Here is a 27,605-nt window from a genome sequence, read left to right on the forward strand (position 1 = left end):
CCTCCCTAATTCTTAGGCAAGTAGCTCTTAGCTGCTATATGACTTTGGGCAAATATGTTTGCCTCTCTAAGCCTCAATTTTTTTCATTTGTGAGAAGGGGTGAAAATGCAAGGTTGCTCTTAGGAAATACTTTTATAAATTGTGAAGCACCATAGATATGCTTTTAAAAACTTATTGAAGTATTTTACTTTTTAGATTCCAGTTATTTCCCAGTCTAGCCTTCTCCAACCTCACAGAATTTTCCCTCATAAGAAAGAAAAGCATTTAAAACCCACTCACAACTGATAGCCCTTGCAGTATTCTGTATCAGTCTGTATAATTCTTCCTGTGCTTCTCTGACTTCCTCATATCTAAGTTTTTATTACTGTCCCTTGCCCTGAGCCAATGCATCTGCTCTATCAACATTTAATAATCTACTTTCCCCCTTTCTAGCTAACCACCTCTCTTTACCTTTATAACCTGACTTGGAATTTCTCCTAAAGAGGGTTTTTTTTCCCAATGTGTGTTAACAAATATATGTTACATTCCTATTATGCAAAGTGCACTAGAATGGGTGTTAGGTGGACCAATAAAGACATAGTGTCTGTCTTCCTTGAGCTTACAACCTAGGGAGGAAGAAGGGGTAGAGAATGTGAAACATACTAAAAATACTCTGATACAAAATGAAACATGATAACTGTGTAAGTATAAGCAAACTGCTCTGTGAAGTTTGAGTAAGGAAAGATACTTAATGTGAGGGGAGAGTAGAGGGGGAAGATTGGTTAGACTTTAGAGAAGAGGTTCAATTAGCACCTTAAAATAAAAGGGTGAAAGTAAATCTGGAGGTGTCTACCATCCCAAAATCCTATGATCCTGTGAGTGAATGAATGAATGAACTTGTAAAAATACCATACTCATGATTTTAACAGAAATCTAGGCCCCTGAGCAAACCTGCTAAAACAGATGGTTGATAATAGCTAAAACACCTTGCCAACCAACTACCATACCAATTCATTTGCTTCATTCAGAGCCATCCTGCATTGTCAGACAAAGGAAGGAGGAAGGCAGTGGGGCCTTCCCATTTTGGAGTGGTATATGGCCTCAGGTTTAGGTTACCCACAGGAGCCTTTAAACAGTTAGAAAACATGAGCTATTTCTGCAGGAATTTCAGCTGGTTTGTAATATCGCTATAAAAAATTCATAGCAATTAATTGAAAACCAAATGACAGAAAATGGAAGCTTAGTCCAATTAGAACAAGCCTCTCTTATTTTCTCACCATTGCCTCCCTCCTCTTCCCCACACATTGGTTGAATTGACAGATTTGTTTAATATTTGTAGGTAGGAATTTCATGGATAAACAAGTGGTTATGTTTTAAAAAAAAAAAAAGAACAATGAATTTTAGTGTGCTAGTAATTTGAGATGAGTCAGTCAATCAATCAGTCAACTATTTGCTTAATATGTGCCAGGCATTGTACTAAGTTCTGGGGATATGAAAAAGTCAAGGAGCTTACATTCTAATGGAGAAGACAAACTTGAAAATGACTGAGTACCCATGAGATATATAGAGAGAAGCTTGAAGGTACTCTTTGTGGGAAACATGCTAAGGACTTGGAGGAAAGTCTTTCTGAAGAAGGTGGGCAATGGAGCCGAGTCCTGAAGGAAGCCAGGGATATTAACAAGCAGAAATGAGGAGAAAGAGCATTCCAGGCACATTGTGAGGCTAGGGAAAGGCACAGAGTTGGGTGATGGAGTATGATGTGTGAAGAAGAGTGCATGGAGGGCAATAAATTATAAAAAGAATGAAAAAATAGAAAAGGGGCAGGTTGTAGAGACAGAAATCCCAGAGAACTGTGTATGATTCTGTAGGTGATAGAGAGCCCCTGGACCTGAATATCTGAACATACTTCTGCTTTCCTGGAATGTTGAACTCAAATAGAAATAGATCCCTAGGGCCATATATTTACTTGGAAAACCACAAATTAATATTATCTGTGTGGTATTGTATTTTTATTTATTTTGTTAAACATTTCCCAATTACATTTTAGTCTGGCACTCAGGCTGATATGGGGTGGTTGATAATTCTACTTTAGACGAGTCGCATTGGCATCTGTCAGGTGTGGAATACAGCAGCCATGAATACTGACATGAACACCATTAGGAGTGACATGGTATCCAGAATAGGGAGTTGCACTGTTTTCCCTGGTCAAAGAACATCTGTAGTACTGCATTAAGAGCTAAATTCAGGGCACCATGTTTTAGGAAGGATGCAAATAAACTAGAGCATGCATAGCAGAAGGAAACCAGAGGAGGTGAGGTGGAGACTGAAGACTATACCATATTTTATGTTTAAAGAACTGGGAGACTTTAGTCTGGAGGAGACAAAACTTTGAGTGGGCCTGATGACTGTTTTCAAAAGGATTGTTTAGTGTAAGAGGGATTAGTTTTGTTCTACTTGGCCCTAGAGAGCAGGACCACAACCAATGGATGAAGGTTGCTAAGAATCAGATTTAGGCTTGAAACAAGGAGGAAAAAAAAGCTCCCTAATAATTAGAGCTCTCCAAAAGATGAATGGACTGCTTCTAGAAATAATGGGTTTCTGATCAATGGATCCTTTCATTGAAGCTGAATGATCATTTCTCTGGGACAATTGAGAAGATTCCTATTCAGATGTGATTTTGAATGTCTGAAACCAAGATTCACTCATTATATTGTCTCTTTTTATGTTCTTGGATGTTATATTGGATATTTAGACATTATGCTCCTTGAGGGCAGCTATCATGCCCAATAACAACTTTGTATCAACCCTCCACCCCCAGCACTAGTTACAATACTTTGATCATTTACTATTTTTTATTATTTTCTCTGTAGTACTTCATTCTAACAGTCTCAAGAACTTAAGTGTGGTTATCTTTCTTTTCTCAGATGGAAAAACTGAATACTGGATTGGGGAAGTGATCTGTTCAACAAACAGTAAGTCCATTTTTCTTTCAGACTAAGCCTCTAATGCTCCAATCTCTCCTATTTCTGAATTTTTTAAGTGGTTGCCGTTAGGCTTATGAAATAGAGCATAATGCTTGTCCTTTTTGTTTTTCACCTCCTATGGGGTCTTAAACTTTACAAAGCACTTTCTTAACAATGGTACTGTGTAAGTAGTAGTATCTCTGTTTTACAGATATAGAAACCAAAGTTCAGAGGAGAAGTTACTTGCCCAGAATCACATAGTAAGTCAGTAGTAGCAGGGGAAATGGAATCCCATTCTCCTGGCTGATAATCCAGTGCTCCTCTCACTATATCATGGGACTTAGAATGAAGTCATTGGTTTATACCATTTGAAAAGCTGCCATGTAGAAAAAAGTTGAGATTTGCCCTGTTTAGTCCCAGAGATCAGAATTAGGAGCAATGGGCAGATATTTCATAAAAACATATTTTATCTTAGCATAATGAAAAATGTACAAAGCATGATCTCAGTAAGTAATAAATTCCCATTTTCAAGAAGTCTTGAATAGAAAAGAGAGGGTCACCTGCTAGAAATGTCATAGAGTAAATTCCAGTGCAGCTGCAGGTTGAACAAGATGATCTAAGGTCTCCTCCAATTCTAAGCTTCAATGATGATACACACAATATACATTCATACATATATAAAAATATGTATGTATATATAATATATGTATGTGTGTGTATACATACATACATATATGTGTGTATATACATACATATACACACACACATATATATTTGTTGGTCGTCTGGTTGCTGTCCTCAAAGAGGACCAAATGACGTCATTATGCTAGAGTCAAGTTATAGGGTGGCTGACTGTGACTGAACTGCTTGGAGTGCTGTACCACAGGTTGGGCATAAATAGTCCATGTGAATATTTGGGGTTAATTCTCTAAATTTGCACATCTTGCATTTCTTTTGAGCTACTTCAGTTCTTCTTCGCTCATAGAGCACAGCACCTTCTCTGAGAGTGCGTGCCATGCTGAATGGTCCTCTGCTGGTGTCTCCCATGTCACATAATCAGCTCCAAAGTTCTTAAGAGAGACCTTAGTTTCTCTTCAGATTGAGTAAATCTTTTGCCTTTTACTAAAGATTTCTGTGGATAGGAACAACCAAGAGTTTTTGCCTAATTTTTCAACGCCTTGTTTCTACATATGTGTATGTATGTATATGTATATGTATATATATATATATATATATATATATATATATATATATATATATATATATATATATATATATATATATATATATATATATATATGGAGAGGGACAGGGCAAAGGGAGAGACAGAGAAAGGGGAGGGGGAAATAGGAAAGGACAATAGATATTATCTAGTCCAACACCTTTACTATATAAAAGAGGAAACTGAAGCCGAGGGAGACTAAATAACTTGCCCACAATCACACAGGAAGTAATTATAAAGGGCCTGATTTAAACTCAAGCTATCAGACTCAAAACCCAATGCCACTCAAAGATTTAGAGATAGAAAGGAACTTAGAGGCCATCAGACCCAGTCCCTTCATCTTATAGGAAAGGAAACAAAAACCCAGAGAGGTGAAGTGCCTTCTCCAGCATCACACAACTAGTAAGCATATGAGGTAGGATTAGAATGTGGATTTTCCTGACTCCAAGTCAAGCACTCTGTCTATTATATCTTACACTTTTTGTTCCGTTACTCAGTTGATACCCACAGTTATTAACTGTTAATCTGTGTGTGTGTGCACATATATATATGCACATACATATATACCTATAAAATATTATATATTAGATAATATTATATTTAATAAATATATAATATAATTTTATGAATAATGGATAATTATATAACATGCATATATAGTAGATAACATATATTAATAATTATATGATGTGTTATAGATTAATAATCATATAACATACTGGTATGAAGTAGCTGTTCTATATTAGTAATTATTACATATTAAGAATTATTATATATTGTACATTTGCTTATATATTAATAATTATATAATATATTCTTACATATTTTAAAATTACATAATGCATTATATATTAGTCTATATTATATTGATAATCATACATTAATATGTGTACACATTAATAATTATATAGTATATCATATAATAAACATTATATATGAATACTTATCTATATCCCATATATTATATTATGTATTTTATAGATATGGAATATATATGCTGTTTATATATGTATATATATGCATATACATATAGTACAGTAACATATACTGTATTAACCAAGATATAAATGGTTCTTGAATACAAACTTAAGATCTCAATTGAGATTTCTTGGAGAGGGAGATAAATAAATATATATGAACTCACTGGAAAAAGTGACTATACAAAATTACCATATTTAACATATATTCAGAGGATTGTAAAACTGGGAGGTACCTTAGAGATCATCTGATCTAATCTTCTCATTTTTAGAGATTAAGTCACTAAGATGACACGTCAGAGTTAGGATTTGAACCCAGATCTTTTGACTTTTAAGTTCAACGTATTTTGATCATGGTTATTTGTACATTTTTTTCAGTTCAACCCAATTTCTCTTATTTCTTTTTATCATCATTGGTCTCTATTTTCATCAATTTCGTTTTCATTCATTGTGTGCCAAGAGCACATATGTACTACACAGACTTGTGGGGAAAGTGCAGCCTGTATTCAGGCCAAAACACTGGCCTGTGTGTCCATGTATAAACACGTATATACTAGTCCCTGTGAGGTCTTTCATATATAGGAGGAAGGCAAATTGTATTTAAGGGTATAATTCTCCATCTGGACCCAAAAGAGCTTTTAATCAACATCGTCGAACTATGCAAGTGCAATGGATGGCTAGCCGCCCTTTCATCCTGGCTTGTATTCCAAGAGTTCTTCCTTGTCTTTCTCATTGTTAGCAGATGAGAGCTGCCACTGTTCATTCTGATCTTGAAAGGCTCTCCTTCCTGGCCTTCCTCTGCCCATTTCTCTATTCCTCTCAACAGTTGCCCGGCCTTGATCTGATCTCCTGCCTTGGCCTCGAACCCTTTCAAAGTCACAAACTCTAGTGTCAGGTGGTCCCCAAACCGGACAGTCCTGTTTCTTGCATTATCCCAGCAGGTAACATGAGGAGGATCTTTGTTTGGATGGAACTCTGAGGAAACTAATACTTGGCTGGCTGCTTTCTGTAAGGGTGAGTGAGAGCTCCAAGGTTCTGGATGGAGACTGTGTGTGTGCACGCGTGTGTGAGCTTCTTAAGTTCTCAACATTCAGGATCAGCTTGACATTGAAGGAGGTGTACCTCTGGTGAAAGCTAATTCTTAACAGCAAATAGAATGCCATCCTTTGGGGCTCCTGGGGAGTTTGCGTTCCCAGGGCTATTATCTTTCTGGGAGGGAAGGCAGAATTGTTGTTCTGAGTGAATTAAGCAACAAAGTTATCAGTGCACATTACAAGAATATACATGTACACAAGTCACAGCTAAGGCTTATGTAAGACAGCTAGATAGCATGGTGGATGGAGTCCTAGACTTGGAATCAAGGAGACCTTAGTTCAGATCCTGTCTCAAACACTAATTAGTCTTGTAACCCTGGACAGGGAACTTTGCCTCTCAGTATCAGTTTCCTCTTCCTCTCCCGGTTTTGATTTTCTGTTGTATGGAAGTCTTCAGTAGTGGGTGAGGTGGATATTGGAGTATAATAGAAGCACTCTTAGGTACTTTCATTCTCTAAAGAATCACATGATTCTAGATTTCTATTATCCCCATTTCACAGTTGGGAAAATCAAGACAGAAAGAGAGTGGGATGGCTTGAATATTGATAGTTTGCCGCGTAACCTCTAAGAGTCACCTAGTTCCTGCCTTCTGGGGCCCTTAGGGGAATTATTATTCCTTTCTACCCCAGGGCCTAACGTATATCTAGGCATAGCATTTTTCAAATATTCATGATTTCCTCTGTGTCTACACAACTTAGAATACTGAGGATTGCAGTTTCTATGGCATAAAAATTTTTTTTCTTTTAGTGGCCAACTCTCTCTCGATGAGCCCCTTTGTGCTTAAACAGTACAGTCCGTAAAAGATCTGTGATTCCCAGCTGAGTAGAATATTTCAAACCAATTGACACAGCTCCTGAATTCCAACGTCACCTCCACAGCATAATGGGGAATGTGATAAGGATGGAGGCAAGATTTAGTAAAGGTTTTGCATCCAGTAGGTGCTTAATAAATGAAGGAAGGGAGGGAGGGAAGGAAAAAAAGAAAGAGGAGGAAGGGTGGAAGAAGAGTATTTCAGTTGGTGACGAGGAAATTTAGAAATGTAGATGACCTCAATGTTATGCTAATAAAATTAATCTGAAAGGAAGTATTTGTATAAGATTGGCTGTACCAGTGTAGCAGCTTTCTTTATCCCAATGGTGAGCTCATGAAGCATAATTCATTTCCCCTTATGATATCAGAAATTATTTAGTAAATTCAGTGGTCATCTCTCATCAGTTTCCTTTACAGTAAGCTAGAATGTTAAACTAGATTTCATCATAATAGTGTTGTTCAGTTGTTTCAGTCATGTCTAACTTTTCGTGACCCCATTTGGGATTTTCTTGGCAAAGATACTAGAGTAGTCTGCCATTTCCTTCTCCAGCTCATTTTACAGATGAGGAAACTGAGGCAAACAGGGTTGAGAGACTTTACCCAGGACTCACACAGCTAATAAGTGTCTGAGGCTTTAGAGGTTTGGGTGCTTGGGACCCCAAAATACTGACACCCTGGGTCCTGCCTGAATGAATTCAACTCGTCTTCTTTTAGCCAAAGAGAAAAACAAAGTTTATTAAAGATCCGCCATATTGGGTTGGCTCTTAAGAAGCCTCACCATTTGTGACACTTATCAGATTTAATCTCAACTAGGTTGAATCTCAGCTAAATTGAATCTGAGTGCCTTCATGGAAGTGGAATGGTGTTATATACAGAAAGATTGTGAGAGGGATCTAGGGGTGGCCAAATAGTCTAGGGTGACGGGAGAAGGAGCTTGGGAAGGGGCTTGATGAGAACACACAGTGGAGGGCTAGGCTAGTTTAAGAGTAACAGATTTGAGCATAGATATTTTGATAGTGTTGAAGAGAAAAATTGGAGAGAAGGTTGAAAATGTGAATGAATTCACCTAGACCTTCTCTCTAGCCATTGGGAGCTTTATTGATGCAGAAGCAGCAGACCTGAGATTTAGCAAGGAGCTAAACAAAGGCGGTGATATAGGAAAAGGACCAGACTTATATAGGATGATTTTAGGGTTTCCTTATGGAGGGATTGGAGATCTAGGGTAAATCTTGCAAGATAAAGACATATGGTAAGGACTATGAATGACTCAAGATAGGGAGATAAGGAAATCTCATTTCCCAGGTTGAGGGGTGGGGACAAGGAATTTTATGGTTCCCCCAGAATAAGGGGAAGTTTTGTGGTAAGGGGAGACTTTGGGGCACCTTCTAGTTAGAAAATAAACTAAGGGCTTCACAAAGTCAATTAATATTATTTTTAACTCTTTGGGAGCTGTTTCTAGCCACATCAATAAGATCAAAAGTGGGAAATAGTGGGGGCAATTGGACAAAGCAATAATGAAAAACTTATGGCCTCAGGTGAATGCCACATCAAATGGAAAGGAGAGTTAAAGGGGGTTCCCAGAACCTGTACCCCATCAAGGCCTGATTTGAACTCAAGAAGATAGATCTTCCTGATTCCAGACCCAGCACTCTATCTATCTATCCCCTGTGCCATCTAGCTGCTGCATCATTATAATAGCTAGCATTTATACAGCATTTTAACACTTTTCCTATGCTATCTTATTTGATCCTCACAGCAACCCTGGGAGATAGGTATTATTAGCATAAGCATTTTATAGATGTGGAAACTGAGTCAGAAAGAAATTAAATAACTTGCCCAGGTTCACATAGTTAATAAGTGTGGGAGGTGACTATGGGTCCAACATTACCACCTCAACCTTCATCTATAGGAGAACTGCCTGCCCGATCTCCAATGGGAATGCAGCAGTGGAAGGTGTTGGATGACAGTGAAGATCTTAATTTCTGATTATCTTCTTTTAAGACCTCGTTGACCAATTACTTATTTCATCATGTGGAGCTTAATCTTATGCAAGACAATGAAACAACATGTGATTTTCATCTTGGTAGAATAATTGACCCCTTGTGAGTTCAATCCACAGACAACAAATTCATTTGTTTCATGTGAAAGGTTGGTGAAAAAAAGGATGAATTTTTCTCCCTTTACTTCTTCTGTCTGTATGTGTGTATGTCTGTCTGTGCACACGCATGCGTATGTGTTAACATATGGTAACATACAGACCTCTTGGATTCTTTCCATTTCATTTCTGGATTTGTGTTGGACTTCTGCTCCAGGCTCCAGGATGGAAAGGGTTCACCAAGCCAGCTATTTTTTTCCTAAAGACTGAGAGGAATTGGAATCTGAGTCTGCCAGTGACTCAGTAAGAAGAAATAGAAATTAGGCACTGTGGTAAAGGGAGAGAGAAGACCATGCATTGTGTGTAACACTAAGCAAATTTCTGAACCTCACTTTCCTCGTCTTTAAAATGGGGATAATGATATTTGCACCCCCTATGGGGTTTTTGTCAGGCTAGTACACTGAAATTCCTAGAGATATTCAAATGGAAATTACCACAAAGGGAAAATTAACAGCTTGAAAAAATAAATAGCTAGAGACTGTTCCCTAACTTTTATTTGGTCAGACTCAAGAGCTTTGCTTGCCAGATGCTTTCATAGTGCCTTTGTGATACAGTGAAATCCTCTGCCAACAAATCACTGGTATCTGGGGCAGGTATTGTCAGTGATAGGGTGTTGGTGTATGGACATTTTACTGGTTGTGCTGTCTTTTCAGGAGAACTTGTTTACCCTCAATGTCCTGTCCATGTTATGAAATCCTAGATTCTTAGAATCTCTGAGCTGGAGGACACCTCAAAGTTCAAGTCACAAGTCATCTTCAGCCCCCTCCTTCACAAATACCGTATTCCAGGTCTCAAGTTTTAAGACTAAATCTAAGTTTGTCAACCTAGAGGCAAAAGAGGAAATTTCCTTTCCCTAAGGTGTCTGAGGGTCTCTATTTTACATTACAGATGGAGCCCAAGACCTCTTCTGTTTTTAATCTGCCTTAGGGCCTCTTTGACTCTGACTCTGACTCTCTCTGATTTACTCCTTTTCAGAGCCCCAGTAGAGACTGGATGCCCACTTCTAAGGTCTACCTGAAGGTCATTCAGTCTCTCAGGTAGGAGCATGGGATTAGTGACCCATAAGGGGTCCCTCCATCTCAGAGATTTGAAGTTTTCTATGAGCGATTACTCTGGGCAAATCACCTTTAGTACAGAGGTTAGGAAAGAAGTAGGCAGCCTTTGACAGCTACCCTCAGGGAGAAAGGAGGTAGAACACACTGGAAAAGCTTTTGAGTTGGGGTTTATTATGATATAGGAGATAAATAGCAATGTAACTGGAACAAAAGCTGTCACAAGGTGATCAGTGCTAAGTACTGAATGAGAGCTAGATAGGAAATGTCTTGGGAACTTGGAGGAGGGGTGAAAAGCTAAAACTGAATGAGACCTTAAAGATTTCACCTAGTACCCTTATTTTACAAGTGAGAAGATGGAGGCACAGGCAAGGGAAGTGACTCACCTAAGGTCACTCAGCTAGTCATTTAGTACTTGAACTCAGATTTTTTGACTCCCTCTCTAGAACTCATTCCGTATGATCTTCACACTGGCCCTAAAACATACATGGAGATGGAAATTTCATAGTCCCTAAGAACTCTTTTTTGTCATAAACTTCTGATGGGAAAGGTAAGGGTTAATGGTAATGCTTACCCAAGAGTATGCTAGCACACATTTGATACACATCTATGAATGAGATTGCATCTGTAAGGGACTTTGCATCAGTATCCCATCACTATCAACATCCCCATCATCATCATCACTATCAATATCATCACCGTCATCATCATCATCAACACCATTCCCATCATCATCATCATCGCCATCCATATCATCACCATCATCATCGTCCTCAACACCGTCCCTGTCATCGTCATCATTACCTCTATCATCATCACTATCATCTGCAGCAGCATCACCATTATCATCATCTTCCTGGACAAATGGTTATCCAGGTTTTGTGAATAGGGTTAAGACCTAAGAGTTTCCTCCAGCCTCATAGTAGCTGCTACTTCTTGTTACCACTGAGACTTACAAGATCAAGCTGCTTTCTCATACAGGTTCCTGTTGCCAGCTATTCCAGGTTTCTTTGTGAGCAGTTGAATGATCTTTTTCCTCTTTTTCTCAAAAGCTGCTAAAGTGGAGTGGGGTGTGTGTGTGTGTGTGTGTGTGTGTGTGTGTGTGTGTGTGTGTGTGTGTGTGTGTATAAGCATGATTATATAAAACAAGGAAAGAGTTAGAAGACCTGAGTTCAAATTCCACCTTTGACTTGGTAGAGGTCCTCCCAGCTCTTTTCCCATGATCCCATGTACTTCTGTGCATAATTAATTAGGTGACTATAACAATGGAGTGATGGAGGAATGGATTGAGGAGGAAGATACACTAGGAATGGAACCGCCCTCCCCATAAGAAAATAATGCCAATAACAATAGAAGAGATTGCTTTTATAGAGTTTTAAAGATTTTCAAAGCTCCTGATATACATTGTCATTTGATCCTCACAATAACCCTGTAAGTAAGGGGCTAGTGTTATTCATATTTTAGAGATGGAAAAACTAAGGCTGAAAATATTCAGTATTCAAATTTAGGTCTTCTTGAGTCCAAGACTATTCTACTTCACCATTTAGCTACCTCTAAAATAAGCCTCTTCTAAAGGATCATTGGATCATATATTTCCTTTTCTAAAGATGGATCTCTCTGCTCTCTCAGAAAAAAAAAAGTTAAAGACTAAGTCTTCAGAACATCAAGCAGCATAACAATATTTTATATGTAGCATCTTACTGTTTTCCTATAACTCTCTAAATTGGTTTACAAATTATAACCATTACATGAGACAAGCAACGTGCATATTATCAGACCCATTTAACAGATGAGGGAACTGAGAGAGAGGCAGTGAGTTGCCAACCATCAGAGACAGAATTAAAACCCAGGTGTCCTCTCTCCTGTGCCAGGACTCTACCACACTGGCTTAGTTGACAGAGAAGACTTCTTAGTTTCTGCTGTCAAAGTCTGAGGATTGCTCAGAGGTGAGGCTAAGTATTGACACATATACACAGAGGGCTTATCCTCTGTCTGGTGGACTGAAGATCTTCATCTCAGTCTGAGCAACTTCCAATAGTGGTGTGTTTAATGAGTGGGATATCTATAAATAATTTAGTTCTCTCCCAGCTGACTGTACTAGAGCCCTTTGCCCTTCCTGTTATCCATCTCATTTAATAATGGCTTTTTTTTAAAGATGCTTTGCCTGTGCAGGACCCTTCAGAAGCAACCAGCATTTTGTTAGGGCTGGAGGATGGTACTGATGCTGTAGCCGAATAATGGCCTCGTTACAGCTAGTGATGAATGAGCCCGTTGTCCGTCCAGCTGGCTCGTTGCCTACAGCTTTGCATAATCATTTGGGTACCAACCTAAGTCTCAGTGCTGAGCATCCAAGTTATTATCTGTCATCTTCATCCTTCAAGGACGATACATTTGGCAAACTGTGGCAATTTAGGGAATGTCAGTTACACCTACTGGAGAGAATGTGGGATGTAGATCAGGTTCAAATCATATAGTTATACTTAACTAGCTCCATGAACATTGGCAAGTGGTTTTCCTTCTCTGAGTTTCAGTTTCCTCATCTGTAAAATGGTGATAATAACACCCATAGTCCTTACCTCATAGTGACTTGTTGAGGCTTAAAGGAGAAAATGGGTATAAAATATTTTGAAAACTATGAAGTGATTATATAAAAGCTAGTTATCCCTTTTAATACCTCCAGATAAAAAAATGTTATTATCAGTTCCTTTCTTCAAACCTCTTAAAGGTCCATGAATCTACAGGTTTTCCATTTGGAAAGGTCCTTAGATCTTTCTGTATAAACCTGTCATTTTACAGGTGAACAAATGGAGGCTCAGAGAAAGGAAGTGACTTGACTAAGGTCACACAGTTAAATAAGTAACAGAGGTGGTATTGGAACCCAGAGACTGTGAAACCAAATCTCCGGCTTTTTCTAGTCCTCAATTCTGACTCTCCTTGTACTTCCCCACAAGTGTTCATGTTAATTTCTCTGTAGATAAGCTCCATGAATTGTTCTAAGCCACCTATTACCATCCCTCAAAAAAAAAAGTCTGTTTTAGATGGGCTGATCTTGCCATGGCAGACATATAATCTGTCACTGGGCGTGGATTCAAAAATGGGAATCTTCCAGACCCTTTGCTATGTTGGGTAGCCTTGCAGTGCCCAGGCTTTTCCTCATCAAAAAGAGGCATCAGAGGAGGGCTTTAGTGCAGGAAAGTCTTTTTGGGGGTCAAAAGTCAGTTAAAGTTCTCTTCTAAGTGCTAGTCAACAGAATATAAAGCACATGCACCTGATCAGATCTCAAGGTTATAGTTTTCAGTTTCTCTTCTTTAGTTCTAGTGCTTTATGATCAGTGGGTGTGATTTCACCAGGCATTTTTTTTTCTACATGTATGCCATATCCTTCTTGTTAGATTATAATCTCCTGGAGGACAGCCACTGTGTCATTGTTTATATTCAGATATCCTGCATCAAATATAATACCTTGAATATAGTAGGCATTTATTGATTTAAATTGAATACTTGGGCTTCATGTGTGGGCAAAGGTGTAGAAACCTTCCCTCCAAGATGGTCTCCACTAAACCTTGAGCTAAGCCATATGCCACACTAACACCTTCCAGATGACTAAAATGTCATAGAGACTATTGCCAGATTGTCAGTTCCCTTCTCTACTATAGTGTTAGAGGGTTTAGAGCTGAAAGGGACTATAATGATCACCTAACCCATTCTTATTTTAAAGAAGTTTTTTTATCTGAAGCTCAGAAAGGTTGAGTGACCAGTCTTACCAATCAATCAACTATCAAGCATTTGATAAATAAGCACCTCAGTGTCCTCAGCAAAGTATATGTCCTGCAAGTCAAATCACCACTACTATCTCGACCATCATCTCCTTTTAGACCCTGATAGGGACATCCCAGGACCCTGAACCTAAGAGCCTTGAGAATCGCAATGTCCTACCGACCACCAGATCTGCTTCTAGCCCCCATAACCATCACTGATGGAAGAAATAGTCATGGATAAGGGACCTGCCTTCCTCATCACCACCAGCAACAACGGGTAACCCAGTGCCACTAAGAAGTAGACAAAGAAGCCCTGGGAATGGCAGTATTCCCTTGCCGCAAGCCTAGAACTATCATTCTAGTTTCCAGCCCAGCCCTTACAGCCATCATCCAGGGAAGCAGTTCCTATGGAAAAGAGACCTACCATCCCCACCAGTTCCAACTGGCTTCCACACATAGGACAGGCAAGCCAGCCTAAACTGAAGCAGCAGGACACGCAGAGGGAGAGATCAAAAGACATCATAGGCTAGGCGTGTCAAACCACCACCACAGCCTTGACCACCATCTCCCCTCAGACTCAGATGGGGCAGCTCACAACCCTGAATCCAAGAACCCTGGGAATCTAAAGAAGAGTCCCCATTACCATCTGCTTTGCTGCTGTACCTTAAGGACCATGGGACAGTTCTCACCTGACCTTCAGTTGTGTTGTCTCCCCCCACCATCAGCACCTTAGAATGTGAGTTCATTAAGAGCAAAGACTGTTCTTCCCTATTTTGTATCCCAGCACTTAACACTGTGCTTTGCACATAGTGAGTAGTTAATAAATGTTTTACTCATTCATTCACTTCCTATGTTCTAGGCACTGTTCTAGAAAAATAACACCCACCAGGAACTTACATTATATTTGAGGATATAACGTGTATAAGCAGAGACAAAAAATATCAAAAGTAAATGCAGGGAATGTGGGGGATGGGAAGAGACACTGTGGGGTGACAGGATCAATGCTAGTTAGCTTGAAAGGACCTCAGAGTCCATCCAGTATAATCACCTCTCTTTGCCTATTAAAAAACATAGGGGAAGTTAAGTGATTAGCCTGGGGTGACACGGATAGTAATCAAGGGTTTCATGTCCTTGGAGGTTGAGCTGAGGTTTGAAGGAAGCTAGGCATTCTAAGAAGCAGAGATGAGGAGGGAGAGCATTCCAGACCTGGAAGACAATTTATGCAATAGAATGAAGGTAGGAGATGGAAAGTTATGTGTGAGGGATAGAAAGTAGACCAGCTTGCTTGCAGGAAGGGGTGGGAGTACTTGTAATTGGCCTGGAAAGGGAATGTGGAGACAGATTGTGAAGGGTTTTAAATGACAAATAAAGGAATATGTATTTTCACATAGAGGCAGTGAGGAGCAACTGAAGTGTCTTGAGCAGAGGGTGACATGATCAGACTTGTATTTAAGGACCACACCTGTGTGGAGAGGGGAAAAATTGGAGGGAGAGACTAGGAAGGAAGGTATGGCAACTGTCCATGCAAGGGTGATGCTGAAGGTAGGTAGAAGCGGTTGTTATCTTTCAGTCATATCCGACTCTATGATCCCATTTGGGATTTTCTTGCCAGAGATAGTGGAGTGTTTTACCATTTCCTTCTCCAGCTTATTATGAGGAAACTGAGGCAAGCAGGGTTAAATGACTTGCCCAGGATCACATAGCTAGTAAGTGATCAAGGAGTGGATCAGGACTCAAAACCTGGCCATCTGACTCCAAACTAAGACCTCTTTCCACTCTATCCATTTAGAACTCAGCGACATTGGTAGGAAGAGTCAGACAGTGCATATCTACTTACTTAGAAGAGTCTACAGTTCCCTTCCCTCCTGCCATCCCCCTGCCTGTCTTTCATCCTTCTTTGTCCCTCAAAATGACATACCACTATGCTATGTGTTTTTTTTCCAGGCTGAGTGATCTGTTCTTTGAAAATAATATAATGCCCTTTTTGCAACAGAAATACTGTCTATAGATGGAAAAATCTCTATTAACTGATGCTTTGGGGGGAATGTGTTCTGATTAATGGAAATGTAGGCCTAACTTATGAGGTAGGTAAGGCAGATACTCTGTTAAGACTTTAACCCGTGTTCAACATTCGTTCTAAAACCTCTCTTTCTGTACCTACTTTGTCTGTGCAGGGCCCTATGGAATTGGCAGTGGTTAAAAGTGCCTCTTCTTTTTTTCTTCAAGAAATGATACTCCTTTTATTCCAGGAAGAAAGAAAACAGAGATAATTTGGTGCAGCAGATCAAGTACTGGGCCTGGAGTCAGGAAAACCTGAGTTCAAATCCAGCCTCAACATTTATTAGCTAACCTGTTTCTCTCAGTTACTTTATCGGTAAGATGGGAATACTTATAGCGTCACCTATCTCCCTGGGTTGTTGTGAAAATCAAGTGAGATAATATTTACAAACTATGTGCCAGCAAGTGCCTATAGTAGGCACTATATAAATGCCAGCTATTTTGATGAAGATGATGATGATTGACACAAGGCTCAAGAACGCCAGTCTGGAAGATGAGTCTGAATCATCTACTCTAGTTAGCATCATTTAAGTTTTCATGATTCAGGATCTCATTGCTTCTTAGTATTTAATCTGTTCTTTACTCAGGGGCCAAAATAATCATCTTAAAGCATATGCATCTGGGTGAGGCAATGGGTGGAATGCTTATCATGGAGTCGGGATTCAAATCAAGCCTGTTACACTTACTAGTTGTGTGACTCTGAGTGTATCAATCAATCCCTTTCAACCTCATCCCTTTTTTTTTCTCATCTATAAAATGAGGAGGTTGGAATGGATGGCCTCCAAGATCCAACTTCTATCTCTAAATCCATGATCCTAAATCTGATAATACTCCCTCATCTTCTCAAAAATATTTATTAGGTAAAGTTCTAACTTCCTGACTTTGTGTTTAAAGACCTTTCCAATCTGATCCCAGCCAATCTCCCCAGACTTATTTCATATCACTCTACTTCATGCATGCTATATTTCAACCGAGATATCCTAATTTGTTCCCAGCGTTCAGCATTCCCTCTCTGGCATCCCTGCTTTGGCAGACCCTCTCCTGCTTTCTTTCCCTCCCTCTTCCTATCAGGTGATAGAAGATTCTATAGAATCCCTTGATACATTATTATAGAATCTTTTCTCCATTCCCCAGCACTGACTGCATGCTTTTTCACAAATATAAGCCTGCATTTCTTGGCCAGTTCCCATCTCCAGATCTCCCAGCTAGGCTCCCAAACTTAGAATCTCAGATTTGGGAGGGATCTTAGAAATCATCTAGTGCAGCATCTTGCTGTACAATAAAAGGAATCTCTGCTGCAACACTGCCAACAAAGGCCTACTATAAGCGAGCAGGCTACTGGGCTATTTTCTAAGAGGACAGTGGTATTGATAAGTGGCCTCTAGCTTCAATAGAAATACTTCAAGGGATCAGCCACTCATCCCTTCACTCATTCCTTTACTGGACAGCTCCAGGTAAAAATTTCATCCTAATACAGGGATAAAATCTCCTTCTATATAACTTCCCTCCATTGGTTCTAGGTCTTATATCTGGAAACAGGCAGAACAAGACCAATCATTCTTTATTCACTCAGTCAACAAACGTTTATTACACCCTGACTGTATGCATTGTACTGAGGGCCTTACTGATATTTAAAGAGACCTATTATGCATCTCTTAAGTCTTTTCTTGGTCAAGGTAAATAAATTCAGTCCATTTCAACATCCTGTTTGGTCTTCTCTAAGAATCCCTCCTGGTTACCAATGTTCCTCCTAAAACTTGATAGGCCTATGTGGCATTAGCTCCCCAAGCTTATCTGAGAAGCTTTTCTATTTGGAGGCAGAGCTGGAAATAGTCTCTGTAGGCACAATCTCATGACCACCTTCTATTCTGCCTGAATACATCTCAACTTTTATAGAATTAAGGAATATCTCATTCTCTCCCCACAGCTGAAAGGGATTCCTCTCTTTATAACTCTTACTTATATCACTTTCGTTGGCCTCCTTTCTGTTTACAGTTACAGGATTTAGATTCAGGTATGCAGGGAACTGTGGAAGCCTCTTCCATCCTTCTTATAGGAGGAAAGTGAGGAAGCCGAGGCCCAAAGGGGTTAAATGATTTGCCCAAAGTTCGTTGTTATTAAGCATCAGTGCTAGGATTCAAACCCAAGGCTTTGGGTTCCAGAGCCCCTGCTTTCACCATTCTACCACACTGCCTCCTAGTAAGTGTCAGAGTTAGAATTTGAACCCAGGTCTTCTGATTCCAAACCTAGCTCTATGCTGATGTCTCTCAACCAGGTCATTTGTGTGTACTTTTCTCTCTATTAGACAATGAGCTTCTTAAAGGGTGGGACTATGTCCCATTTCACCTTTGCATCCTTAGCACTAATCATGGGGCTGTACACACAGTTGGCACTTAATATGTGTGACTGAATTGCTTTGTATCCATAGACCAGTGGGTGAGGTGGGGGAAGAGTAGGCTTTAAGCTGTCACTGCTGCTCTATTTGGAATTATAGCATGTGGAGAGATGAAATGTATAGAAAGCTTTTAATGACACTTTAATATCTATGTGAAGTGTCCCAAAGCAGGCTCCCTCACTGTATGATTCCCTTGGAAGGAAAGGAGTGAAGGGCTCTTTGGTTATATTTCTGTAAACACTAATGATGTTCAGGCAAGTGATACTGAAGGTATGAAAACTCTGTTCCTAAAGCCCTGCTCCACCTCAGCCAGACAAGCTGAGTCTCTCCTGCTCCTCCCACAGTGGCCCGTCTCCTTGGTCATACTGCACGATGTTTCCTGGATCTAGAATGCTTTCTTCCATTCCTGCCTGGGAAAATCATACCCATCTTCCAGGGCCCCAGTTTAAAGGTTATTTCTTCCTGGAAGCCTTCCCCATTTCCCTGCTGAAAATGAGTTCTCTCTCATGGACACTATCATATCACTTAGTTGATACCACTCATGCTTTTTGTGTTTAATTTTCATTCATTATACAAATAAGAATGAAGTTATAGGGAAATAGTGTAACACCAGGTGCGGGGGGGTAAGGGGTTCCTGGAGTCAGAGGATCTGGTTTCAAATCCCGTTTCTCATTCTTACCTATGTGACCTTGGATAAGTAATTTCTTTTCCCCTGGGCCTCAGTTTCCTCATGGAAAATTAAAGAGTTAGACTAGATGGCTGCTGAGGTCCCTCCCACTTTCAAATCTGTGATCCTATGAAACCTAGTGAATATTATCGTGATTTTGGGTTTACTCTTTATGTCTTTTTCAAGACTGTAAACTTCTTGAGGATTAAAATGCTGCTGTTCATTTTGTTACAGTGAATAGAGCTCTGATTGTGGAGTCAAAGGGACTGGGTTCAAATTCTGGCTCTGTTACTTCCTCCCTATATGACCTTGGCAAAGTCCATTAACTCTCTGGGACTCCAGAGACCCCTTTTCTTTAGGGTGAGGGTATTGGACTGGGCAGCCTCAAAGGTCTCTTACATCTCAGAATGTATGATCCTATGATCCCTAGCATGAGGTTTTCATTGTGGAATGAAAGAGTGCAAGAGTATGAAAAGAGCAGGATCCAGAGTCAAAAATCCCATCATTTACACTTGCTGTCCTTGCAGGCTTGACTAGGTCACTTAAACTTCTCTGAGCCTCAGTTTCCTAATCTGGAAGATGGGAAGAAGTGATCCTTGTGCTATCTGCTTCATAGGGTTGTAAAAAAAGTATTTTGTAAACCTGAAAGAGCTACTGCAACATCTGTTCCTGTGAGCTGAATGGAATGATTATAACAGTGTACTAAGTTCAGAGACCCCAGATTCCAGGCCAATGAATCCCAACGTGTTTGCTCCTGTGATTCAGATTTCAGCTGCCTCTGACGGAATGATAAACCTATATAGATGGATTGTTCCTTCCAGCGAAAACTTTTCCTTCCATGGCAGAAAATAGATTGGCCTCCCTGCCACCAAGAAGTAAGGCTAGTGTTTATGATGTTTTCTCTAGTGGAATCCATCCTTGTCTTGTTAACAATTCACGGAGCTCCGCATATTAACAAACTGGCAGCAAGGTTAACACAACTTGGAGTCATTGTTTCAGGATTAATTCTTTCACTCATGTAACGATGAGGAACACTCATTCCACATGTAAGATTCTTGGGCTACAGGGGAAACTGCGTCCCACCTACATCCTAAAATATGGCCAGCTTGAGATAGGGATAATGATGACATCTAAGAGTCCAGCATCCGTGAACCTTAGTTTCTTCATCTGTAAGATGGAGGTGATAATAGATAATAATAATAAACACAGAGTTGTTTGTGAGGTTGAAATGAGATATCTATAAAGTGCTTTGCAGAGCTATATACATATTGACCATCATCATCATTGTTGTCGTTATAGAAGTGTCCATAACATATTTGAGACTAAGAAGCTTGTGATTATGGTTAATGTTAGACCTTCATTCCACTAGAAGTCAATTATAATTCAATAGAACTTGCTGTGTGTACATGTAGATTTTGGAAGCATGTATATGGTGCTTTACAATGTACTAAGGGCTTTCCATATAACAGCCATATGAAGTAGACATGCCAATGATATTATCTAAGTTTCACACATGAGGATGTGGAGTCACAGAATGCTTGCACCCATTGCCATTGTCATATGGCTTCTAAGTAGTAAAGCCAGAACTCAGTCTAGGACCTCCTAGATCCCTGTCTTTCTTTTTTCTATGTACAGAGAGGCAGTGAGAAGGAATGTTTGAATTAGAAGGGGGTCTAGAAATCCTCTAATCCAACTTAATTTCACAGGTGAGGGAACAATGGCCAGGAGAATTTATGTGACTCTCACAATGCCATTAAACTCTTTGGTGATAAAAGCAGAGCTAGAAATCCAGGTATCCCTGACTTTCAGAAGCTCGGCACATTTACCAATGCCCCATGCTTGACTTCAATGTTCTAACATTCTGTGTTTTACACCCCGTCCAGCTCTCACATGCTGATCTGTGCTTTAGCCTTACAATCACAGCTGTCTGTAAAGCAGTTTTGGCTGGCATGGTGTGGCTAGCTGGTGGAAAAACATTTAACCCCAAAGCATTTTTAGCACTTTTACGAGGGTCAATGTCCTCTGGAGATTCAAGAAACCGGTATTTCATCTGGATGCTAGAAAGCAGCTTAACCACTCAGTATGACTTAATCCTGATTAAGAAAGTCCTCGACACTACTTTTGTGCTATTGATTCCAATTTTGCTGAAAGGCTTGATTATGACCTTACGATGAATGGAAATGAGGCTTGAAGGAAAACACACACACACACACACACACACACACACACACACACACACAACAGCCCAGAATTTTTGAGCTAAAAGAGAGCTTAACATGTTCAATGTTACAACATAGAATGTTGAATGTTAGAGGTAGAAAGGACCTTATTAAATGTCATCTAATTCCACCACCTCATTTTCCAAAGATAAAAGTAGAGGAGAAAAGGAAGTGATTTGTCTAAGGTCATGCACTAAGTGTCATAGCTAGAATTTGGACCCAGGTCTCCTGATACTACCATAATTCTGTTGTTTTGTTTTTTTTTTTTTTCCTGTGAGTGAGACATCCATAGCTGACTTGACTTGGGATATATGAAGTAAAATTGTAATCTCCTTTCCTCTGGTCCTGCTTAACTCACTGCTTCAGTTCTTACCAATTTGACTCGGTTCTCTATATGCTTGAGAAATGAGACCTTTATCAGAGAAGTTTGCTGTGAATTTTCCCTCTGGTTTTCTGCTTTTCTTCTAATTTTAGTTGCATTGATTTTGTTTGTCCAAAAACTTGTTAATATAATATTAAAATTATCCATTTAACATTTTGTAATGCTCTCTATTGTTTAGTCTCAAATTCTCCATAGATATGACAGGTAAGCTATTCCATGCTCCCCCAATTTGCTTATCGTATCACCCTTTATGTCTGAATCACGCTGCATCAGTTCATACAAGGCTTCCTGAGTCTCTCTGAAACTGTCCCTTTCATCATTTCTTATAGCAGTCTCCCACCATTAGCCTGGCATGACTAGCTTAGTTTCTTTCTGCATGAAAGATTTAGGGTTGTTGCTTATACATCAAAAGGCCATCAAGAAGCCTTACTTAGAAACTGATGATACAGAAATGTGTCATAATTAGGCTTATGGAGAGGAGCCCATGGTGATGATAGCTATTAGAAAGGTTACAAGGGCTAGACAGAAGGAGTCCCATCTGCTGAAAGTATGAGATATCAAATGATGAATCCCCTAAGATTAGGGAGGAGTGGGGAATCCATCCATAAGAGGACAGATTTTGAGTCATGTTTCGGGTCACTGCTGACCCAGGCTCATTCAGCTAGATATGTGGGGCTAATAAGCCACTCTTCTCCTCTAGCCTCACCCTAAGTTTGGGGATTTGTCATCCATGGAGGTAAAATCAGTGGTTCTCAAATTGCTTATGATAATGGGAGTTTGTTTGTTATAAAATTATATTGATTTCACTTGTTTTTGCATCATAGCCATTTCCAACAAATCTCCCATGTAAAAAAGAAAAACAATAATGCAAAACCAGCTGATACAGGGACCACATTTGAAAGTGTACACGGCATCCCCCGACATTGGTCCATCTCTAGCAAAGGAGGGGAATTTCTTCTTTAACTTCTCTTGGGGCCAAGATTAGTCATTTCAAAAACCTTCATTTTCTAGTGGAATCTTTGTGCTATATTTCTTAAATCTCACCTATCAGGACACTTTATGATATCAGATTGATCTTTTTTTGAAAAATATGAATGTATTTCTTACAAACCAGATTGCATGAATGGGTCTTAGACCCAATTACAATGGCAAGGAACAGAAAGCTTAAATAGGAAAACCTAATGCAGAAGGTGGTAGAGTGGTCTTTGGTGAAGGCTGTGTTGGTCAGTTCTTGTGCCCTGGTCACTCTTCTTGTCCAGGAACTCAGTATAGGTCATGAACTCCTCTGCTTAAATGTCACTCTGATTTCTTTAATCTTATATTTCTAAGTCATTTTTATTCTAATAAACTATTTCGTGATAAGGACATAGCTGCCATCAATAACGGATGTATATATATAAAATGATATGTATGTGTGCCCATTCATCAATAAGAACACACACATAATTGTATTTCAGAACAGTATTGGGGACTGCTCATCTTATAAGTTGCTTCACAAAAATTTTTAGTTTCCATATCACTCATTGAAATCATGATTGTTTGCTTTGTGTTTTGTGTTGTTTTATGATGGGAGGGAGAACAGAAACTTCTTTTGTATATTTTTTAAAAAATTTTCTTTTAAAAAATTGAAATCCTTTGTTTTCCATTTCTCTGTGTCCTGTTTCTCTATGTTCCTTTACGACCATTTTAATTTTATTTTTCAGTTAACAAGTATTCTTTTTTCACCTTCCTACTCATCCCTAATTTAAAAGAATAAAAAAAAACTTTTGCACCAAATAAGCATATTGAAGCCAAACAAATTCCCATGTTGGCCATGTCCAAAAATGTATGCATGTTTCATTCTGCATCACGTCTTTGTCAAGAGGTAGGTGGGTAGCATTCTTCATTAATTCTCTGAAATAGTGATGAGCTATTGTACTGGTCATAGTTCTTAAGTCTGTAAAAGTTGGTTGTCTATACAATGTTACTTTATAAACTGTTCTCTTGGTTCTGCCCTCTTCATTCTGTATCAGTTCATACAAGACTTATCAGGTTTCTTTTGAACCCCTCCTTTTTCTAATTATTTAAGCTCAATAGCTCAATACTATTCCACTTTGTAACATGGATACATATTCATATACCCTCATTTCTTCAGCCATTCCCCAAATGATGGGCATCCTTTTTGTGTTCAGTTCTTTGCTTCTATGAAAGAGCTGCTATCAATATTTTGTACAGATGAGCCCTTTTCCTTCTTCCTTGATCTCTTTGGCTTAAAGATCTAATAGAGGTCTCACTGGGTCAAAGGGTATACACAGTTGAAAAACTGTTTACCCAACCATCCTTCAAGTAGGTATCTAGAGCTGAAAGGAAAACACACACTGGAGAGGAGTAGTGTCAGGTCAGCCTCACTTTTCTGTTTAGGATTTAGCCCTCAGATTAGCTGCAGGTGTTTGCTTTATTGGCAGAATCTTGATTTAATTATACTCCTTTTCCTTTCTTGTCTCATCAGACTGCCTGAGTTTATCCAGTTCTGATGCATAATGTCTATAGTTTTACTCTTAACGAATAGAAACGGACACTGATGATTCTGAGCTAATATATAATCTACTAAGCCAAACTACCAGTTATAAACATACAATTTACAGGATCCTGGCCAATAGTCGCTCTGTTCCTTCAAAGTCCAGTTCTGCCCACTTCTTCCTTCTGAAAACATTCTTTGACTTCCAGATGAAAGTCAATATGTCGATCGAAAAGCATTTATCAAGTGCTTACTGTATGACAGGCACTGTTCTAAGTAAATCCTAGGATTACAAAGAAAGGAAAAACCACCATTCTTGCCCTCAATGAGCTCATATTCTAAGATTGGAGAAGGCATGTAAATACCCAGGGGTGTGTGTGTAAGATGGATGCAGAAGAGATTGAAAGTGACGTCTCCTAGACTATTTGCCTTCACTCATCCTTTACCTCACCATTTGTGTACTTGTTCTCATTAAACTGGGATCCTTTTTAAGAGCAGGGTTTTGTGTCATCTCCATCACCGAATGTCCATCAGTGTACACAGGGCATAGGATCATAGCCTCATACATTTAGAGCTGAGATGGACTTTCAAAGCCATTGAGTCCAACTCCCTTATTTTACATATGAGGAAACTGAGGCACAGAAAGGTTAGGTGACTTGCCTAGGGTCACATAGCTTGTAAATGTCTGAAACAGAATTTGAATTCAAGTCTTCCTAACTCCGAGTCTAGTATTCTGTGCTCTGCACCTCACCTGTTGGACCCTTAGTAGATGTTTTATGAATTTATATAGATCTATCCTAAGCTAACAGCTAGATTTTCTTGATTAGAGGCCTCCTGGACTGACACTCCCTAAACCACTCTCCCTTTTCTGCTACAACTAAGTTGCATGTTTAGAGGATGTAGCTCTGTGTTTTTGTATGTACCCATTATAGGCAGCTAGGTAGTACAGTGTATGGAGCGCCAGGCCTGGAATCAGAAAGACTCATCTTCCTGAGTTCAAATCTGGCCTCTGACACTTCAGCACATGTCATTTAACCCTGTTGGCCTCAGTTTCCTCGTTTGTAAAATGAGCTGGAGAAGGAAATGGCAAACCACTGTAGTATCTCTGCCAAGAAAATCTCAAATAGAGTTGGACATAACTGAATAATAACAACAATTATTCCTCTAGATTTATTCTTAATGTCTGTTTGTTTCTGTGCACGCACAAATCCCATTTATCACCTTCACAACAATTCTAGCTTCTACCGATACTTCCTAGAGATAGCAATGCCACTGTGTTAGACTGCCCATCACCCAGACCCCTCTTGCTCTTCCAAAGCCAGTGTCTCTGAGCAAGCTCCGTCCCTGCTGGTTTTCTAATGGATCCTTTGTATTCTTTGTGAAAGTTAATTCAGGAAGCAAGCTTGCTGTGCTAGCAAGAGCACAGGACAGGCAAGGAGAGTGAGGTCTGGGTCTCCCTATCTAATGTGTGACTGTGGGCAAGTCCCTTTGCCTGCTCTGAACTCCTTTCCTTGTCTGTGAGATGGAAAGGATAATATCTGCCCATGCCTGACGAGGTACTACAGAATGGATCATCGAAATGGAGCTGGCTGCAATGGGTAATAGAAGTGAAAGACCCTTTGTAAGCACCAAAGCAGTTTCTAAATGTGAATTCTTCTTGCTGTTCGAGAGGGTCTAGAAGGGGACTTGTAGGGAATGTTCCAGGTGAGCATTCCTCAAATAAGGATAGGAAGAGGTAAATCTTTGCATTACCTGCTTCAAATCTGGAATTCCCAGGACCCTATATTTACAGTTAGATAAGACCTTAGAGGTCATTTCTTCCCATCCTTTCATTTTACAGCTGAGGAAACTGAGGCCCAGAGAAGTAAAATGAATTGTCAAAGGTCTGTATTTAGTAAAAACCAGTGCCAGCATTAGAACCCAGGCTTTCTAACTCCAGATTTAGCCCTCTGTTCCACTGTACCACACTGATTCTAAGATCAGAAGAAGTGAAAGGCATAAAAAAGAGCTGGTAAATTGTACAGTGTTATACCTATAAGGAGCTTTTTTTGCCTTTTAAGGCTCATTGAAAAAAGGCAATTTCCCTGAGATTATTTTAAGTGGCAGAGCTAAGTTTCAAATATGGATCTCCCGATTCCAGGTCCAGTACTCTTTCCATGACACCACACACATTCATTCAACATTGCCTTTCCTTTCCTTCTCTTCTCCTTCTTCTTTCTTCCCTTCTCACCTTCCCTTTCCTTCTCTTCCATTCCCCTTTCTCCTCCTATTCCCTTTCCTCTTCTTTTTCCCTTTCCTTCTCCTTTCCCCTTCTCCTTTCTTCCTCCTCCTCCTTCCCCTTCCCCTTTCCACTCCCCTTCTCCATTCCCCTTGTATTCTCCTTTCCCCTCTCCCTTCCCGGTCTTCTTTCCTCCCTTCTTCTTGCCCACCCTCCCTTTCTCTCTCCTTTTCTCCTTTTCTTCCACACATATTGATTAAATGCCTAAAATGTACACAAGAGCTTGATCAAACTGTCTCCCCTGCCTTGTTACCTGCTTTGATCCAGGACTGTATTCTGCAGTGAGTGATTACTGTGGTAGGTGTTTAATAAATGTTTGTTGAATGACTAAATGGCTAACATATTTTCAGTAACAATTCTGGGGAAGTTATATAACTGTCACTATGTTCAAGCCGTACAGAGTCTCTGTGTTTTCACTGGCTGCCTGGAAATTGAAAGCCAGTGCTATTTCAGATACAGCAGTTCAATGACACAGTAGTGCTTGGATCTGGTGGTTCTGGATATGGAATTAGGTCTAGATTGTCATATAGCTTGTTATATCTAAAGCTGAGTAACATTCTAAGAATAGGGAAAATATTCCTGATAAGGAGTGCTATCCAGAAGTGGGATGGACTCTCTTTCTCTCACTACAGGTCTTCTGGCAGAGGTGGATGACCACTTACTAGGTATGGCCCCAACCTCCTCTTCCAGTTTCATTCTATATCACTGCCTCTTCCATACCCTTGCTTTGATTTTACACCCAATGCTCCATCTCCTCTCTCAGTGATTTTGCCCTGGCTGCCCCAATCCCAAAACCTGGAATAGACCTCCTCCATCCCATGTTCTAAGTTCTCCCCCAACTCTAACATCCCATACTCTGAGGTTCCCCTCTAAGCTGGGATAGTCTATGTCTTAAAACTGCTCCCCTGACATTCTACATTCTAAGTCCCCTTCCAGTTCTTGACATTCTGTACTATACAAGCCCCTCCCAACACTGACAGTCTGTTAAAAGGTCTCTTCCAGCTTTGATATTCTATGTTCTAAGTTCCCTCAAAGCTCTAGCATTCTGTGTTCTAAGGTCCCTCCCAGGTTTAACATTCTCTGTTCTCCTAGCTCTAACA

General features: G+C 39.7%; 1 protein-coding gene and 1 non-coding gene across 7 annotated transcripts in view; both read left to right on the plus strand.

Moving 5' to 3' along the window:
* The window catches only part of TENM4 (teneurin transmembrane protein 4), a 1,206,236-nt gene that overhangs the window by 228,106 nt on the left and 950,525 nt on the right, over positions 1-27,605 (plus strand). For all 6 annotated transcript variants that reach the window (XM_072610720.1, XM_072610721.1, XM_072610718.1 and 3 more), the window contains exon 2: positions 2,904-2,951. The gene's annotated coding sequence lies outside the window, so the exon portion shown is untranslated. The remainder of the gene's footprint in view (positions 1-2,903; positions 2,952-27,605) is intronic.
* On the plus strand, positions 4,021-4,136 carry LOC140509449 (U5 spliceosomal RNA). Its single transcript, XR_011968763.1, has one exon. It is a non-coding gene; the product is annotated as a U5 spliceosomal RNA (small nuclear RNA).

Source organism: Notamacropus eugenii, chromosome 5, assembly GCF_028372415.1.
Source record: "Notamacropus eugenii isolate mMacEug1 chromosome 5, mMacEug1.pri_v2, whole genome shotgun sequence".
Taxonomy (NCBI): domain Eukaryota; kingdom Metazoa; phylum Chordata; class Mammalia; order Diprotodontia; family Macropodidae; genus Notamacropus; species Notamacropus eugenii.